General features: G+C 42.4%; 1 pseudogene; it reads left to right on the top strand.

Annotated features, from left to right (window-relative positions):
* The first annotated feature begins 18,750 nt into the window (after positions 1 to 18,750).
* Positions 18,751 to 19,183, top strand: LOC139016997 (large ribosomal subunit protein uL15-like; annotated as a pseudogene).
* The last annotated feature ends 258 nt before the right edge of the window (positions 19,184 to 19,441 follow it).

The following is a 19,441-nucleotide window of genomic DNA, read 5'->3' as shown; positions in this document are numbered from 1 at the left end:
TCATAGTGAGTGGTTGAGTGGCCTTAGTGTATCATTAGCATATTATGCTCTGATTGGTTGAACAGAGGACCGGTCGACTGGACACTTAGCATGTCAATTATGCATAAATTTAAAAATGAATGGAGATTTCTCATTGTGCTGATATACAAGAAAAACACATTCAGAACAATAAATGTGCCACCATTTCTGTTTGTTTGTTTTTTATAAAAGAGAGGGAAAGCCAATATGTTTTGGCCTTTATATGCATTTAATAACTCTGGAAGGACATACAAAAAACCAAAGACACAGGAGTGGTCCCTGAGGAATGGGAGGAAGACACTTTATTGCTACCCTTTGTACTTTTCTAACTTTTTCAGCATAAAACTGTATTACAGATTTTTTTAATTGATTGTTTTAAAAAGAGATATTTACCCAGACACTGATTTAAATTACAAAGAGAGCTTGCATCTATATTCGATTGCTAAGATGGCAGTTTTAGGTTAAGGAATTTCTTCTACTTGACTTTTTCCAAACTGTTGTCAAGACAAAGTTCCCTTTCTCCATAACATTGAGAGAATTAGGTGTTAACCTGGCATCCAGACAGAAATAGCTGCTTAATTCCAAGCATGGATGTGTTAGGAAGGCCACGAAGTTATTGTTCTATAGGTTCATGTAACACCTTGTAAATACTTCTTGCCCAGTGGGGGCTCAATAAACGTTGCTGACTCATCTGTCACAGAGAAGCACTATTAACTGAGAAGGACTATCCGAAGTCATTTAATCAGAAAATCAATTTCATTTTCCTTGTCATGGGGAAAATATTTCTGCTAAGTTGAGAAATATGCAGAGGTGATTAAATTGTGTCAAGGATTCAGAGTGTAAAGCCCAGAGTTAACATGGTGTGAACAAAACAGATGCAAATCAATTTGCTTTGCATTACAGTTGGCAGTGTTGAATATACTTAGCCACATATGGAAGTCATGTTTATTATTTCAAGAATATAGTATCGCTTTACAGAGCTTAATATTCTAAGACCTACATTATATTGCTTCTTGTCCATTTTTGAGCAATGTCTGGGCCAAGGTTTGGCATTAGAGTTCCTAGAATAATTGCAAACTTGCTTCCCTCCCCTGCACTTCACTTGTGGTCCTAACACCATGATTGTATCAGATATTAATCTACGACTCAACCACCAAATGGATTTTATTGAAGCTGCTGTAATTCTACTGCCAGAAAACATGACAAATAGTCAACATGTCACAGAAGATTTATGTTTGGTTTTGAAACCCATTATCTTTTAGGAAATACTGCATAGTATGATTCACTGAGTGGTAGCAGTTTCATATAACCCAAGGTTTCTCTGTATTGATTTCAGAGTCGTTATTACAAACCCAAGTGTCTATGCTTTGCTCGGCTTGCACGATTACGATTAAAACCAAAATCAGCTTCAGGGATCATTAGCAACAAATAAAGGTCCCCTGCAAGACTAAGATTCTCAGACTGGGAATAATGCAGCCTTCATTTCCCCCTCTGTTTAAGGTAAATTCAAGAAGGGGAAATGTGTTGCTTGGACTAAATTGACCCATCAACTGGTTGGTATGCTGCTTTTCATTGCCGGTCAGTGAAATGGAACCACTTCAGATCTGTACAATACTGGAGTCAGAGGAGGCCTTAAAGACCCTTCAGTGCAAAACTCTCACTTCACCCCCAGTGAGATTCAATCAAGTGAAGCGACTCCACACCAATGCTCTGTCCCTGCACCATGTCTAGCAGCTCTGCACATATGTGATGTGCTGATGTGGAAAAGAGGCAACTCAAGGGACCATAAACATGGATAGAGCAAGGCCATGGCTTGTCAACTTTTTCTATCCATTTCATTAAGGGAAATCCTCTTGATTAGGAGAAGGTATTAAATACTTTGAATGATGGGAAGCTCAGGGCTTTGCAATTGGGGTCAGAAGGGAGAGAAGTGAGGGTAGATAGCAGTGGCAAGGGAGTATTCAAAGTTACCTTTAGGGACCATTGCAACAGCTTACTATTAATCCGTGTACTGTGGCCAAGGTGCAAACACTTTGCCTCTGTAAGCTAAGTGTTCTGGTTCCTGTTCCCTTATTTAAATTTTATGAGTTTTGGAATCTAACCTCCAATCTCTACCTCATTTTATTAACACTCTCTTCAGCATTGGACACAGCTAAACAGTTTCTCTGATTTAAAATAACCTTTGCTTCCTTGACCTTACAGTCTAGGAGTTTTCTTCCTATCTCATGGCAGTTCTTTATCGATCATATTTTAATCTCTCCCTCTCCTTCTCCTCTCCTCTCCTCTCCTCTCCTCTCCTCTCCTCTCCTCTCCTCTCCTCTCCTCTCCTCTCTCCTCCTCTCTTCTCCTCTCCCCTTTCCTCTCCTCTGCTTACATCACTTAATGGTTAATAGGTATCTTCTACCTAACATGTCCATAAAAGAACTCATTTTTTATCTTTCCCCACCACAGAATGTACCCCTACCTTATACCCTATTCCTTTCCCATTTTAATAAATGCATTATCTTCAGCTCAACTCCTCAAACAAATTACAAAACTTATTCTCTATCTTCATCCTTGCACAGTTGACTCTTGAACAACACAGGTTTGCTCTGCGCAGTTTACTTACACGCGGATTTTTTTCATTAAATATAGTCAGCTTTTCTTATCCACTGGTTTCATATCTGCAGATTCAATGAACCTCAGATGGAAAAAAGTATCTTCACATTCCCAACCCCAGATTCCTAGCCGTGGCTTCCTAACTGTGGATGAAAAATGCTATAGATGCAAAGGGCTAATCTAGAGTCAGAAGTTATACCCAGATTGTCAGCTATGTGGGGGTGAGCACCCTGACCCATTGTTGCAGGTGGAGATAAAAAATCACATTCAAAATACTTCTGATCCTGTGTTTCTTAACCTCAGCATCATTGACCTCTTTGCTGTGTATTGTAGGATGGTCAGCAGCATCTCTGACTTCTACCCACTAGTCGGGGCAACCAAAAATGTCTCCAAATGTCCCTTGGGGGCAAAAATATCCCTGACTGAGACCACTGCTGTGAGATTAATGACACTTTCAGAAGACAGTCCTAGAGAAGTGTTGGGTCAGGTTCCCTGTGCAGGAGATTCACTGGGAGTCCTGGAAACAGCACCTGATGGGAGTTAAGGAAGCAGGGCTGGGGAATGTTGAACCGGGATACAATTGCCATAAAGATGTCAATAGATTCCCTGGGGAGCTCTGGAGCCCTTCAGTTTGCCCCAAATCCAGGCAAAGGGCTGAGTCCTCCCTTTTAATCATTACATAGGGCATGACCTTGTCAAGGCTCCCTGACACAGGTAGCAGTGCCCCCAAATAGCTGTTCTCCTGGTGTGGGAAGAATGAGTTCCCCAGCCCTTAAGGTGGCTCTAAATGAAGCACCACAATGCCCACCATCAGAAGAGAAGAGATTCATGGGTTTTATAAAAACTGACTGTAGTTCTTATAAATTCATAAGTTGATTTTTATATGTCAGAGTACAGATAAAACTTGTATAAAGCTGCCTAAAACCATGCCAACTAGAGCTCTTTCCCCAAAGGTGTTTAAAGGCCCCCTTGGAAATTATCAGTGGCTACTGATTTTTACTTGTTTTGTGAAGAAATAAAGCTAGAAAGTTCCTTCTGACTCTCTGAGTCAAAGTGAGTATTCCACAAGATGATGGGACTGTTCCAAATTTTCCCTGGCAAAATGTTGGGCTGGTGGTGACGAGCTGGAACTTGCCCCTGTCACTGTGCTTCAGTCTCATCTACTCAAAATACAGTCCTTAAACAGCAAGGGCACAGCACCAAGTACTGTGCCTTGCGTTATCTCATTTAATTGTAAAAAAATTTACACAAAGCCACCCAGTTGGTAAGTAGTCAGGCTGGGACCCAAATCCAGTTGTGTCTGGCTGCAGAGCACTAGCTTTTGTTTCTTTATATAACTACTAGAGGCCCGGTGCACAAAAATTTGTGTACTCGGGGGGGTGGAGAGGAGGGGGTCCCCCAGCCCGGCCTGTGCCCTCGCGCAGTCTGGGACCCCTCGGGAGATAACGACCTGCTGGCTTAGGCCTGCTTCCGGGTGGCAGAGGGCACGTCCAATCCCTAGGTGCAGCCCCTGGTCAGGCTCAGAGCAGGGCCGATTGGGGAGTTGGAGCGCCGCCCCGTCATGCACAGAGCAGGGCGGATCGGGAGGTTGCGTGGCCACCCTCAGTCACGCTCAGGGTAGGGCCGATTGAGGGGTTGGGGCACCGCCCCCTGTCACACTCAAGGCAGGGTCGATGGGGAGGTTGCGGGGCCACCCCCTGTCACGCACAGAGCAGGGCCCATCAGGGGGGTTGGGGCTCCGTACCCTGTCACACTCAGAGCAGGGTCGATCAGGGGGTTGGAGAGCTCCCCCCTGTCACGCACAGAGCAGGGCCGATCAGGGGGTTGGGGCGCTGCCCCCTGTCACTCACAGAGCAGGGCCGATCAGGGGGTTGGGGCGCTGCCCCCTGTCGCTCACAGAGCAGGGCCCATCAGGGGGGTTGGGGCTCCGTACCCTGTCACACACAGAGCAGGGTCGATCAGGGGGTTGGGGAGCTCCCTCCTGTCACACACAGAGCAGGGCCAATCAGGGGGTTGAGGAGCTCCCCCCTGTCACAGAGTAGGGCCGATAGGGGAGTAGGAGCACCGCCCCCTGTCACACACAGAGCAGGGCGGATCAGGGGGTTGGGGCGCTGCACCCTGTCACACTCAGGGCAGGGCCAATGGGGAGGTTATGGCTCTACCCTGTCACACACAGAGCAAGGCCCTTGGAGGGGGTTGGGGCGCCACCCTCTATCACCCACAGAGCAGGGCCGATCAGGGGGTTGGGGCGCTGCCACTGTCACACTCGGGGCAGGGCTGATGAAAAGGTTATGGCTCTACCCTGTCACACACAGAGCAGGGCCCGTGGGGGTGGGGGGACGCCTTCCCCTGTCACACACAGAGCAGGGCCGATCAGGGGGTTGGCACGCTGCACCCTGTCAGACACAGAGCCGCAGGGCAATCAGGGGATTGGGGAGCTCCCCCCTATCAGGCACAGAGCAGGGCTGATCAGGGGGTTGGGGCGCCACCCTCTATCACCCACAGAGCCGCAGGGCGATCAGGGGATTGGGGAGCTCCCCCCTGTCATGAACAGAGCAGGGCAGATAGGGAGGTTGTGGCCCCGCCCCCTGTCACACACAGAGCTGCAGGGTAATCAGGGGGTTTGGGCGCTGCCCCCTGTCACACTGATCCCAGTGCCGGGAGCCTCGCTGCTCCGCTGATCCCGGTGCCGGGAGGCATATTACCCTTTTACTATATAGAATAGAGGCCTGGTGCACGGGTGGGGGCCAGCTGGTTTGCCCTGAAGGGTGTCCTGGATCAGGGTGAGGGTCCCCACTGGGGTGCCTGGCCAGTCTGGATGAGGGGCTGAGGGCTGTTTTCCGGCTGGCGAGTAACTGAAGCTCCCAACCGCTCCTTGTTTTGTTTTTTTTTTTAATTCTGGGCCAGCTTTAGCTCTGAGGCCACGCTGCTGAAAACATCGATACAATGTTGCGGTCCGGCTGGCTTTCAGTCCGGCTGGTTTCTGGGGTTTTGTTTAGCTTCTTATTTGCAACATAGTACATAGTTGCTTAGAGTTGCAGCTGAGAGGCCGGCAAGTCAGGCGGGGAACGTTGGAGTCCGCAGTCACTGTAGCAAGCAATCCTCCCTGCTCTCTTTAGTGCATGGCTGCCGGCCGCCATCTTGGCTGACAGTTAATTTGCATAAGGATATACTGATTAGCCAATGGGAAGGGTAGCAGTCATACGCTAATTACCATGTTTCTCTTTTATTAGTGTAGATTCTGCAAATCTCTATACTCTGTAAAGCTGAAGGAAGAAGTATCCATCAAGCGCTGACTTCTGTTCACCAGCCACATGTATGGTCCTCAGCTGTTCTCTTGAAATTTTGTCAGTGAGGAGGAGGTAGGAAGACAGTTACCAAATATTTTCTCATATGTTTTCTCAATCCCTGCAACAACCCTCTGAGGTAGGCAATAGTATCCTGTCATCGTAGGTGATAAGAAAAGACTCAGGAAAGGGACTTAGTCAATCCAACAGGATGTGGTGCAAGTCCCCCACCCCAGCTCTGTCTGGTCTCAGAGCTCCGGTCTCCACACCACCACCTGGAGCTCCAGGAAGTGGTTTCTGTACTCACTTCCATTGAGCATGGACATTTCTCCTTTCAAAAAAACCTTCCCCAAGATGAATTCAATTTGGAAGTTGGCCAGACCTCCTCTTGTACTCGTGGCCCTGTGTTCAGAGACATGGTTACTACTTTGATCTGGCTGTTGTTTCTATGGCACCAACAACTAAATAAATATCATATCAAACTAAAACAGGGTGTAGAAGTGTTTACTTTTGGCTTTACTCTCCACTAATAGCATCAATTGTGCAGTGGAAAGAAAGCACAGAAAAGTACTTTACCTGAAGCCACACAGACCAGGCAGTGGAGTGCAGAGAAAGCAGGCCTGTCCCATTCTGTTGCCTTTAGCACATGGTGTTCTGACTGCAAGGTGCAGGCAAACTTTTACTCTGGGTTGTGAATCATGAAGGTTTTATTGGGTGTTTAAAATTCTTGGGATTAAAAAGGAGCAGAATAACTCAAAGAGCCGTGATTCACACAGAAATTGTTTCAATAGATAAAAGGGGAAAGTAAAAAATGGTGTGGCCTTGAGTCTCAAATATGTGAATGTGGGTAACAGAGCAATATGTGTGTGTGTGTGTGTGTGTGTGTGTGTGTGTGTATTCAGAGGTAATATTTATGGAGCACATACTAGGCATTGTTCAAACATTTTAAATGTATTCCCTCATATAATGCTCACATTGTCCTATGAGTTTGGTGATCTTAGTTTTCCCATTACAAAGCCCAGAGAAAAATAACTTGCCCATGATCTCTCAGCTAATAAGTAGCATAGCGGGGATTTAAATCCAGATGTCCTAACTCTAGAATCTATACTCTTTATTATTATTGACCTCAGAGAGGAAGAGAGAGGGAGAGAGATAGAAACATCAATGATGTGAGAGAATCATTGATGCCCCACACTGGCGATGGAGCCCTGCATACCCCATACCCCATACCCATTAGTAATTCACTAATTTGGTAATGGCTTCCCCTTTCCAGACACAAATATCAGTTCAGCCAGGGGCACATAATAGTCCAGAAGACAGGAACCAGACAACCTCTCCAGGTTAAAATTAGAGTCTTGGTAAGGACTGACAAGGAAGGAATAGAATGACCTTCAAAGAAGCTCAAAACCCAGCATGTGCTCTGACCGGAATCAAACTGTGATATAGGTCAGTGCTTAATCACTGAGTCATATTGGCCAGGCTAGAATCTATACTCTTTAACCACCATGCTATACAGAGACAATTTCCTTGCTAGGGGCAGGACCTACTTTATGGACCCACTTTATGGGCATACAACTTATGTGACACAAAAGGCCCTGGGCTCAGAAGGACTTCACTGGATTTAATGTTCTGTTGTCACTACCTTGAAATTCTTACTAATTTTGAACAAGGGGACCCTTCATTTCTATTTTGCACTGGACCCAGAATTTATGTGCTCCATCCTAGGTAGAGAATACTTATTAGCAAAACATTTCTCAAAGTACAAATTGATAGTTACAGAATAGTCATGGGGTTGTAAAGTACAACATAGGGGATGTATGGTGTCAGATGGGCACAGGATTTATTGGGAAAATCACTTAGTAAGTTTACAATGTCTAATCACTGGAACTACACCTGAAGCTAATATAATATGGTATGTTAACTGTAATTGAAAAATAAAAACGGTTTTTAAAATAATGTTATTTGAGATTTTTACAAAACTGAATGTTTCTTCCTTTGTATCTGTACCCTTTGGATGTGCTTGAATTTCCACAAGCATCTTAGAAAAATTTAAGCTTACACAGATGTGTCTTTCCCAAAACTCTGAATTCTACTAGTAATTCACTAATTTGGTAATGGCTTCCCCTTTCCAGACACAAATATCAATTCAGCCAGGGGCACATAATAGTCCAGAAGACAGGAACCAGACAACCTCTCCAGGTTAAAATTAGAGTCTTGGTAAGGACTGACAAGGAAGGAATAGAATGACCTTCAAAGAATATTTTGTCCAGACTGTCAAAATGGGACAATTTAGCAGTAGGGAAGGCTTTTTCAAAACTGGCCACTCAGTAGAAGGCCAATTCAGTGAATAGTGTTTTCCTTCCCAGTATCACTGGGGGTGGTTTTTTTGTGTTTGAAGGACTGAGATGGGGCCCTGCTGTGTATTGGAAACAAAGTTATATATTTGACTGAAGGTGAATCCTACTCTCAAAGAAGGTGATCATGGACTAACTTAAACTAGTATCTCAAGAAAAAGATCAGAGGAAGCCAGTAATTTTTTAAAGAAATGTTTAGAATGTATTTATTGACTGATGTAAGAAACTAGGTACAAAGTCAACCTGCAAAAAAAAGGAGTAAGTACTAAGAAGTCCTAATGAACTAGATGTTCCTTTTTTGTGTGATTTTGAACAGTAACACATAACATATTTTGCAAACTGCAAAAGATATACAGGAGTACTCAGAAAAAAGTACATCTACTCACCCTGTTCCTTGTCCCCAATGCAGATCCCTTCCCTGAGTATAATCCTGCTTACCTATTTCTTGTGAATCCTTCTGGGGATTTCTAGGGCTAGCTGTGTTCTTATTTAAAAAAAATGAAAGGAAAGAAGATTAAGACGAAGTAGATAGGAAGTACTTAAAGCAAAAAATCTGAGACATAATTGGTAGTATCAAAATAAATGCAATCTGGGGCTAAAAGCCAAGGCAAGATACAATAGTGAAGGATTAAAGTAAAAATGCACAATATATATTGAGAACCTGCAGTGTGTTCAGTTTCATATCAGAGTCTGGGTTACAGTGGAGAGTAAAAAAGATATAGTACCCATCTTTACAAAATTTACAATCTAGACAGAGAGACATTAAGTGAATACCCACCTATAATAAATCACAAGGGAAAAGACCACAGCACCGTGAGAAAATAAAATGCAGGGACTTAACCGAGGCAGGGTCCGAGGAGGCATGATGAGGAAGTAACACTGTGACCCTCCAGCTGAGACCTGCAGGTGAGGAGTGGAGGGACAAGCATTCTGAGAGAGGGACAAGCGAAGTATGCAGGTCTGGAGAGAAAAGCTCCACAAAGGATCTGGAAGATGCAGTGGGGCTGGTGGGAGAGAGAGTAGGCAGGGACCAGGTTACTAGTAATTGCAGTGGAAGCGATCATTGAAAGGTTTTAAACAGAAGAATCACATGATCTGATTTATGTTTTTTAAAAGATTCCCTCTGGGGGGATGACTGGTGTTGGAAGGAGATTTGACTTGGATATTAAATATACACTACAATATAAAGATGATGTATTATAGAATTGTGTACCAGAAACTTAATTGTATTGGCTTATGTCACCCTAATAAATTCAATTTTAAAAATTTAAAAATAAAATAAAAGATTCCCTTTGGCTACTATAAGCAGTGTAAGTAGCAAAACCATTTAGGAAATTAACTCAGTTACCCAGAAGATCAATAATGATGTCTTGGAAGGAGGCAGTGGAAGAAGATATGGAAGGTCTTAAGATATAGTTAGAGGTCAACTCAACAGGCAATAGTAGCTCAAGTGAAGAGAAAGAACCATTTTTCCTGAAACCTCATACTATTTTTTATTTAAAATAATAAATAATTAAACAGATAAACACAATAATAACAAAATAATTAAAACAGAATTTCAATGTTGCTTGCATTTATATTGTGTTATTAGCCCTTAAACATTCTTTAATTGTTTATGAGTAATTTGAATTTATTCTTTTGTGACCTGCCAGTAGGGGTTTTTGTCCCCTTTGCTACTAAATTGTTCTTTTTCTTGTTGTTTGTTTATGTGTTCATTTCCTAGGGCTGCCATAACAAAATGTTACAAATTAGGTGGCTTAAGACAACAAAAGTTTATTCTTTCACAGTTCTGGAGACTAGAGTTCAAAACCAAGGTGTTGCAGGACTATACTCCTTCTAAAGCCTCCAGGAAAAGACCTTTCCTTGCCTCTCCATGTTTCTGGTAGCCCAGGTGTCCTTGGCTTATAGCTGTGTGAATCTCTTCTGTCTTCACACGAGAGTCTCCCTGTGTCTGTCTATAGCTCCTTTCCCCATAAGGACATTAGTCATATTGAATTTAGGGCCCACTCTATCCCAATAGGATCTTGTCTTGACTAATTACATCTGCAATGACTTTCCAAATCAAGTCACTTTCTGAGGTCCTGGAGGTCAGGAATTTGCCATATCTTTTTGGGGACACAATTCAAACCATAACTTGTAAAAGATCTTTATATCCTGCAAATATTTTTCTCAGCTTGTCATTTGCCTTTTCATCTTATTTATGATGTTTGGGACAGGTGGTTTTGATTTCATGAATTTAATAAATTTTTCTTTTATTCAGTAAATATCTGTTAAGTGTCTACTGTTTACCCAAAACTGTTCTAGATGCCTTTGATCCAAAGATAAATGAGATTGGGTCTCTTACCTCAACATGCTCATACTCTAGGAGGCAGGTACATAAACAAATATAAGTCAATAGAACCACTGCAATACTAGAGATTTGAACAAAGTAGAAAGTGGCAAAAAAAAAAAAAATGAGGAAATATCCAGCTGAATTTGGGCAGTTGGGGAAGCAGCACAAATTGGGGGAGGTCCTTGGGTAGTGGTTAAGGAATACCAACTCTCACTAATTATGCCTCAATCAGAAAGGCTCCTGGCCAACTGGGCATACAGTAGGCTACTCAAAGTGTGCCTGGTGGACCACAGCATCAGCACCACATGGGAGCTTGTTAGAAATGCAGAATCTTGGGCTTCCTCGTCCCCACTGAATCAAAGCGTGCATTTAAACATTCGGAATGATTTGGATACACATGAACATTTGAGAAGAACTTCCCTATTCTTTGGAAATTCTTTTCTCAGGTTTACAGTCACAAGCCTCTGTCCACGATTGTAAGGACATAATTAGAAATTCCCAAGAAGCCCTGCACTACAAAGGCAAACTTTTAAACTCTTCCCATGTGTTATGTCAAGACGCTGATTAGTATATCAAATGAGCAGCCTTCACCAAATAACTTCATAATCCATGGGAAAAGAGACCCAGTTTGCACATTTCAGGGTAAGCTCAGTGGAAGCCAAAGGGACAATTTGCTCTCGGGATGACCCTGGCATGACCCTGTGATTCAGACCGAAGATAAGCCTCCAAATCTGTGCCCTGGGTCAGCTGTTCAAAGGGGATTTGTCTCCTCCATTATAATTGGTCACCCGCTTGTATTTTGAGCAGGTGGCTCAGGGAAAAGGGAAACTTTGTTTTATTTGTTTAAGCAGTTAAATAAAGGAAGTGTTTCTTTGGGGAAGAAGAGAGACAGGAGCAGTTTCTGGTCTGGTAATTGGGTAGAATAAGCAGGAGGAGGTGGGGGTGGAGGAGAAAGTGATGGGGAGAGAAAAGGGAAATGAGAACTGGAAGAAAGAGGAGAATTCTCTCAGCACGGTATTACAGCTGCTGAGTCACTCACAACCAGGCTTGTTTACTTGAAAGCCAAGTTCAATTCTGTGATGAAAAGGAAGGACCACAAGGTGGACGACAGGGATGCGGGTGTTAGTACTGCAGCCTTCAGATAGTAAATGCTCCTTAGGAAACATGTAACACGTGGGAAGTCAGCTCCCAGCACTCTGCAGGTGTGCACTACCTGCCCTCACAAGCTCTTCCTTGGTTAATTCAGTCATGGGTTTTAGTAGAACAAAGACTAGAGTTTATCTTAATATGTTCGGAAAGATGGCATCATATGCTTATTATATGCTGAACAGAGGCATTTAACACCAATAGTAATCTGGGCCACTTTTTGCTACCTGCCTTACATGCATCCTGCTCACCAAGAACCTGCCATGGATTTTAGAGAGAACTTATGGGAATTCATCTCATTTCAACAAATGAATATCGAGACTACTGCCTGCAATGTATTGTGCAGGTCAGGACCACCACTTATAGTTGGACAGATAGACATGGATTAGCTCTGGGCACTCTTTAGAGCTGGGTACTATATAATCCACCCGCATACACAGCTTCCCTGGGCCTAGAGATACAAAGGTGGTTCAGTTCTATATTGAAAAACTTACAATTTAACATAAAAATAAGTAGTTAGGAAAACACATCTAGGAGAAACCCTCAAAGTTTTTTGTAACTTGTGAAACTGGGAACTAGAATCTTTAAAATCCATTTATCTTTATACTAGAGGCCTGGTACACGAATTCGTGCACAGGTTGGGTCCCTCAGGGTGGCGCCAGCTCTCACCCCCAGCCTCACAGCCCCGAAGCCCCGCCTGGCACCCTGCCTTGGGGTGGTGCTGCCCACTCACCTGCTCCACCATCCTGCTGCAGTCCGGCTCTCGTCAGGGCCCATTGGGGTGGGCAGCACCTCTGCCACCTGCTGCCAATGCCGCATCGCTGACACCCACCATGTTTTGTGCCACCCCCTGGTGGTCAGCACACATCATAGCAAGTGGTCGAACAACTGCCCAAGGGGACAATTTGCATATTAGGCTTTTATTATATAGGATAATATACATGAACATTACTTTTGATTTTGTGGGCCATTTTTGAATGATTTTTGTCAGATATTTCAAACTTCTGTTATTTTTTAGTTGCGTCTGTTTAAAATCTATACCCTAAGCCTCTACTTTTAGATTTTTTTGCAAAATAAGAAAGTTTTTAGGCACAAATATTAATAGAACAGTAGGGATATGGCATGCTTTGCCATGCAGAATGTCACAGGCAATAGCCATCTGACAACTACATCACTAGATCTTTTTATAAAGGGAAAGCTGGCTTTCCAATTCAGTCTAGTGATGATCAATTTCAATGTCTAGCCTATGGACATACAATTTTTGAAGCAGCAAATTTTAAGATTTTGAAAGCCATTTGCTCATTATGAGTATAAACTTATTTTTAAAATACTTTAAAAATTGTATTCATAAAAATATCATATGCCCCTATCACGCAACATGTGCAAAATTAACTCAACTTAGATCATAGAGCTAAATGTAAGAGTTGAAGCTATAAAACTTTCCTAGAAGATGTGCTCCCTTTGGCAACATATACACTAAAACTTTCCTAAAAGAAAGCATAAGCATAAATCTTCATGACCTTGGATTAGGCAATGGTTTCTTAGAGATGATTCCCAAAGTAGAAGTGACGAAAGAAAAAATAAATTAACTGGACTTCATTAAAATTTAAAAAACATCTTTTTTAAATCCTCACAGGAGGACATGTTTTCCATTGATTTTCAGAAAGAGTGGAAGGGGGAGAGAGACTGAGAGAAGCATCAGTGTGAGAGACACACATTGGTAGCTCCAACATGCTCCCTGACCAGGGCCAGGGAATGAACCTGACACCCAGATATGTGCCCTTGAAGGGAATCAAACCCATGACCTTTGGGTGTGCAGGCCAATGCTCTAACTGCTGAGCACACTGACCACATGGCTAAAAATAAAAAATTTTGTGCTTAAGGGACACCATCAAGAAAGGAAAAATACATCCTACAGAATGGGAGAAAATATTTCAAGTCATGTATCCAATAAGTTCCTTATCAGACATATAAAGTAATCTCACAATTCAAAAATAAAAAGGCAACCCAACTAGAAAATGGGCAACAGATCATTTGAATAGATATTTCTCCACAAAAGATATATAAATGGCCAATAAGTACATGAAAAGATGCTCAATATCATCCTCCATTAGAGGGATGCAAATCAAAACTATAATGAGATACCACTTTACATGCTCTCAGATGGTTTTAATTAAAAAGATGGATAATAACAAGTATGGTCAGTAAGGATGTGAAAAAAAATCGAAACCCTCATATAGTGCTAGTGGGATTCTAAAATGGTACAGCCACTTGGGAAAACAAACTGGTAGTTCCTCCAAAAGGTTCCTTGAAGGGTTAAACATGGAGTTTCATGTGGCCCATTTATTTCCCAGGTATATACCCACGATAATTGAAATGTATTTTCACGCAACAACTTGTACACAAATGTTCATAGTATTATTCCTAATACTATGTCTCCCAAGAAAGGGAAACTACCCACATATCCATCAACTGATGAATTGACAAGATGTAATATAGTCACATAATGGAATATAATTTGACTCTGAAGAATCTTACATGAGGCTTCAGGACACTCTAAAATGATGCTTCCAAAATAGTGCACTTACAGACTGAAAGATTTACAAATGAAGAGTCATGATATGATATCTACAACTTACCCTCAAATTGTACAGTGATGATAATAGCTGTCAATATACAGAAAGAGATAAAGTAAGCATGATAATAATTGGTGAGTCTAGGTCAGTGATGGTGAACCTTTTGAGCTCAGCGTGTCAGCATTTTGAAAAACCCTAACTTAACTCTGGTGCCGTGTCACATATAGAAATTTTTTGATATTTGCAACCATAGTAAAACAAAGACTTATATTTTTGATATTTATTTTATATATTTAAATGCCATTTAACAAAGAAAAATCAACCAAAAAAATGAGTTAGCATGTCACCTCTGACACACATGTCATAGGTTCGCCATCACTGGTCTAGGTTAAGGGTATATAGTACTTCATTAGATAATTCATGCAACTTTTCCCTAAATTTGAATTTTGTTTACAAAATAAATAAGGCAAATTAAATACAGTGACTCTTATTTGAGGGGCTTGATTCAAGATCCATAAAATACTGTGTATTCATTCACCTGTTACCTGGACAATTAGATGGGGTGGTGGGAAAAGGCAGTAAAAGGAGCATCCCCATCATACTACCTTCCCTGTTTTAGTTTCTGATGAGGGCTTCTTGGTGATGGGTGGCATTTAAATAAGAAAACACGCCCTGACCGGTTTGGCTCAGTGGATAGAGTGTCGGCCTGCGGACTCAAGGGTCCTGGGTTCGATTCTTCTCAAGGGCATGTACCTTGGTTGTGGGCACATACCCAGTAGGGAGTGTGCAGGAGGCAGCTGATCGGTGTTTCTCTCTCATCGATGTTTCTAACTCTTTATCCCTCTCCCTTCCTCTCTGTAAAAAATCAATTAAATATATTTTTAAAAATAAAATAAAATAAAAAATAAATAAATAAGAAAACATATCCCACCCCAACTAATAACTTAAAAGGGTCCTCAATCTTGGCTAGTCAAGGTACCCGTTTGGAGTGCTGTCACATGTCCTCCCACCAGGGTTTCCTCTCCTGCTCTTTTAGCCCAAAATAATTTTAAGTGGTTGATCTATGTGTGAGAATAAACAAGTAATCTTTTCTGTCAAAGAACAGTTTAGACAGCCGCCCTGTTGGCCACATGGTTTGCAGCTCACCCGGGGCCGCCATCTTGAAACAGCAAAGGCCAATCCCTCCCTTTGAATTAGCCAATCAGGAAGGACCGTGCGCCTGAGCTCCAATCAAGAGCAAGGGACAGGTCACGTGGGTCAGGGATTATAAACCCAGACGTGTGTGCGCTCCCTTCTACATAGTACAGATGTTTGCCTGCTGCCTGGCTCCCGAGTATGTTTGTATTCTAGCAGAACCCCTGACCTGGGGGGCTCCCCTTATTTCTAACATATGTCATAAAATTTATTTTTATACAAATAAGACAATGGCTGGAAGGATCCCCACTAAACTGGCAGAGAAGGAAGGAGGGAGAGGTGAAAAGGTGATTTCTGCTTTTTGTTTTATTGCATATTTGATTTTTTATAATAAGTATTTTTTAAAAGACCACTGTGGGGAAAAAACCTGGTGTTTTTAAGAGCAGGAGAATGAGGGAGAATAAAGTAGCATCCATTCCACTAAACTATATGAACAATAACTCTGCTGTCTTATTTTTGAAAAATACTTAAAGACATTGGAAAATGCTTACTTTATCTCAGAGATTGGCCAGTTTTTTCTGTAAAAGGCTGGGATAGTAAATATTTTAGACTTTACTGGGCTACAGTCTGTGCTATTATTACTCAGTTCTACCATTGTGGGACAAAAACAGCCAGAGATAAATGAATGTACACAGCTGTGTTCCAATAAAATTTTATTATGGACACTGAAATTTGAATTGCACATAACTTTCACATGTCACAAACTGTCACTCTTTTGATTTTTTTCCAACCATTTAACCATGTAAAACTATTCTTAGCCCATAGACCAGAGGAAAAAAGGCTGTGGGCTGGATTTGTTCTCCCTCAACCCCCTGCCACTATTTTGCCAACCCCTGCTTCAGTCTATTTAAAAACCCTTACTTTATTGTATATAGGATACAAAAGTATACATATTCTTTCTATCAAAATGTGAATAGTGACTATGTGATAGGATTATATAGGAAAGTTTTATCTTATTTTTTAGTATTTTCCTAAATTTTTACAATAAACATATACTTCTGAGAAATGTTTTTAAAACAATAATTCATTGTCCCCAAGAAGAGAGACAGGAAGATATAACACGGAGATTGCCCATCTGTCCTAAATGTCTTCTGGAGCCCAGATCGAATAAAAAAAAAACTTCTGAAGATTTCCTTCCTGTTCTGGGATTCTGCCTCCTCACACAATCAAATGCCTGTAACATAATTCCTTTCCATTTGAAAAGCAATCCTCTCTCCCGCTTCAGTCTGAAAGTAAATTTCCGAAATTAAGACCTGTAGGCTGAGGGGCCTCCTCCCCCATCTGGGCAAATGTGATTAGCAATGGCATCTGGTGTTCAGGGAACCAGGCAATCTTGCTCCACTCCCAGCCTGGAAACATGAAACATGGTTTAAAAAAAAAAAAAAAAAAAAAAAAAATCCCTGTGGAAGGCCACAAGGGGGCAGAGGACCTGCAACCCACAGAGGAAGTGGGGTTGGCCCCAGACAGAACATACTCTTTTGTAAATTGCTCTTATTATCTAAATGCCTTTCAGAAACCAAATGAAGAATAGTATAAAGTCTTGGATTTCTTCACATAAAATGGTAATTCACAAAACTGAGTGTGCCTTTTTCTTGGAGCTTAGATAACTAGGGTCTTTCAAAAAGGCCAAGGCAAAGTGGTTTGGGGGTTTTTTTTCTCATAGTCTGAGGTAAAGATTCTGGAAAATTTACACATTTTCCTTCCCAAATAGGGAGATTTGTTCTAGCTCACAAGCAACCATTGCTTTGCAAAAATAGTCTTTTTCACTTGTTTCATATGTAGCAAAAAATCAACCAAGTCAAATTTAAGGGAGGGGGGAGAATTATCATTTATTACAACTACATTTAAAAAAATAATAAATCTGGGGATCAAATAGAGAAGCACAAAGGTTATAGACAAACCACAACTAAATGTGTTTTACCATGTAAGTTACTCTTGTGCTTTCTTATGTTTCACAGATGTTGCCTTTTTAACAAAGTGAAGGCAAAATCCTCCACCAGTAAAAAGCTTGCAACTTGCTTTATTGCGATACTCCTTCATTACAGAGGAACCAAACCTGCAATATCTCTGAGGTATACCAGTAAATTATACTAGCATTATTTCCTAAGTGTGATATTGTGATTTACAATAAGAAATATATATTTGGTCTTGGTCCTGGTCCTGATTCTGGCACAGAACTCCTAAAACCCTTGGAATTTCCTAACTGATTAGAACAGCAAGGTGTCTTATGTTAATGAGGTGATTTTTAGAAAGGACCTGAGGCTTGGGGCTGTTTACTAGTGGATCAAACGAAGTGATTAGAGGAGAACTTTCAGTCCCATTCCCTGCTTTCTGGGCAGAGGAGAAGGGCTGGACATTGAGCTCAACTACCAATAAATAGCCAATGATTTAATCAATCATGTCTGTGTAATGAAGCCTCTATAAAACCCAAAAAAGGAGGGGCTTCAGAGAGCTTCCCGGTTGGTGAACATGTGACGAGGTGTGGAGAGTGGTGCTCATTTGCCTTGCTATTTTTCTCCTGGACATCCCTAAACTCAGTCCTGCTAGTTAGCATATCCTACTCTCATGCCAACTTTCCCCATACCTTGACCTACTTGACTGTTTGGTTTATATCTTCCTATATAATAAAAGGCTAATATGCAAATCAACCGAACAGCAGAACGACTGGTCACTATGATGTGCACTAACCACCAGTGGGCAAACGCTCAATGCAGGAACTGCCCCCTAGTGGTCAGTGCGCTCCCACAGGGGGAGTGCCTCTCAGCCAGAAGCCGGGGTCACGGCTGGCAAGCGCAGCAATGGTGGCAGTAGCTTCTCCCACCTCCGCGGCAGCGCTAAAGATGTCCAACTGATGGCTCCCGGACTGTGAGAGGGCACAGGCCAGGCTGAGGGACCCCCCATCCCAGTACACGAATTTTATGCACCAGGCCTCTAGTTTTATAATAAACCAGTAACCTAGTAGGTAAAATGTTTCTCTGAGTTCTATGAGATGCTCTAGCAAATTAATAGAATTTGAAGAAGGGGTCCTTGGAACCTCTAATGAGAACCTGGACTTTCGAGGGGCATCTGAAGTGGGGAGATGGGAAGGGGGAGGTGTCAATCTTGTAGGGTTGGACCCTTAACCTGTGGGACTTTCTGATACATGCACAACAAAGGTGATCAGCTACTTGAAAGGAGGAAGATGATAAGGCAGGTGGTTCATTGAAATTAGAAAGTAAAGAGGCCTCGGCATCTTGGCCATTGACATGCCATCCAAACTGAGGAAGACCCAAAAACTTCAGGGCCACGTAAACCACGGCCACAGTCTCATCAGCAAGCACCCGGGAGGCCGAGGTAATTATGGTGGCTTGCATCATCACAGGATCAACTTCGACAAATATCACCCAGGTTACTTTGGGAAAGTTGGTATGAGGCATTATCACTTAAAGAGGAACCAGAGCTTCTGCCCAACTGTCAACCTTGATAAACTGTGGACCCTGGTCAGTGAGCAGACACGGGTAAATGCTGCCAGAAGCAAGACTGGTGCTGCTCCTATCATTGAGGTGGTGCGATCAGCTACTACAAAGTTCTGGGGAAGGGAAAGCACCAAAGCAGCATGTCATTGTGAAGGCCACATTCTTCAGCAAAGGAGCTGAGAAGATTAAGGGTATTGGTGGGGCCTGTGTCCTGGTAGCTTGAAGCTACCTGGAGGGAAGTTCATTAAAATATCCACAACTTAAAAAAAAAAAAGTAGAGGCCTCTGGAGTCGCTTGTCTCAGCCTATTTCCTTCAGCAGATGCTCAATCCTGTGTCTGCCTCCGTGTGGACCTTCCCCAGATCCTTTGTGGGGTCTTTGGAGTCTTCCTATTGCCAAGGAGAAATGCAGGTTTCCCCACACACATTGGTAACTGCCAAGGGACTTGATTTTCTAGGGCCATTCCTGCTCTTGCCCGGGTC

Source organism: Myotis yumanensis, unplaced genomic scaffold (assembly GCF_028538775.1).
Source record: "Myotis yumanensis isolate MYYU_CA2020_CCGP unplaced genomic scaffold, mMyoYum1.0.hap1 SCAF_9, whole genome shotgun sequence".
Taxonomy (NCBI): Eukaryota; Metazoa; Chordata; class Mammalia; order Chiroptera; family Vespertilionidae; genus Myotis; species Myotis yumanensis.
Note: the sequence above shows the minus strand (reverse complement) of the source record. Positions and strands in the feature narration are given on the sequence as shown.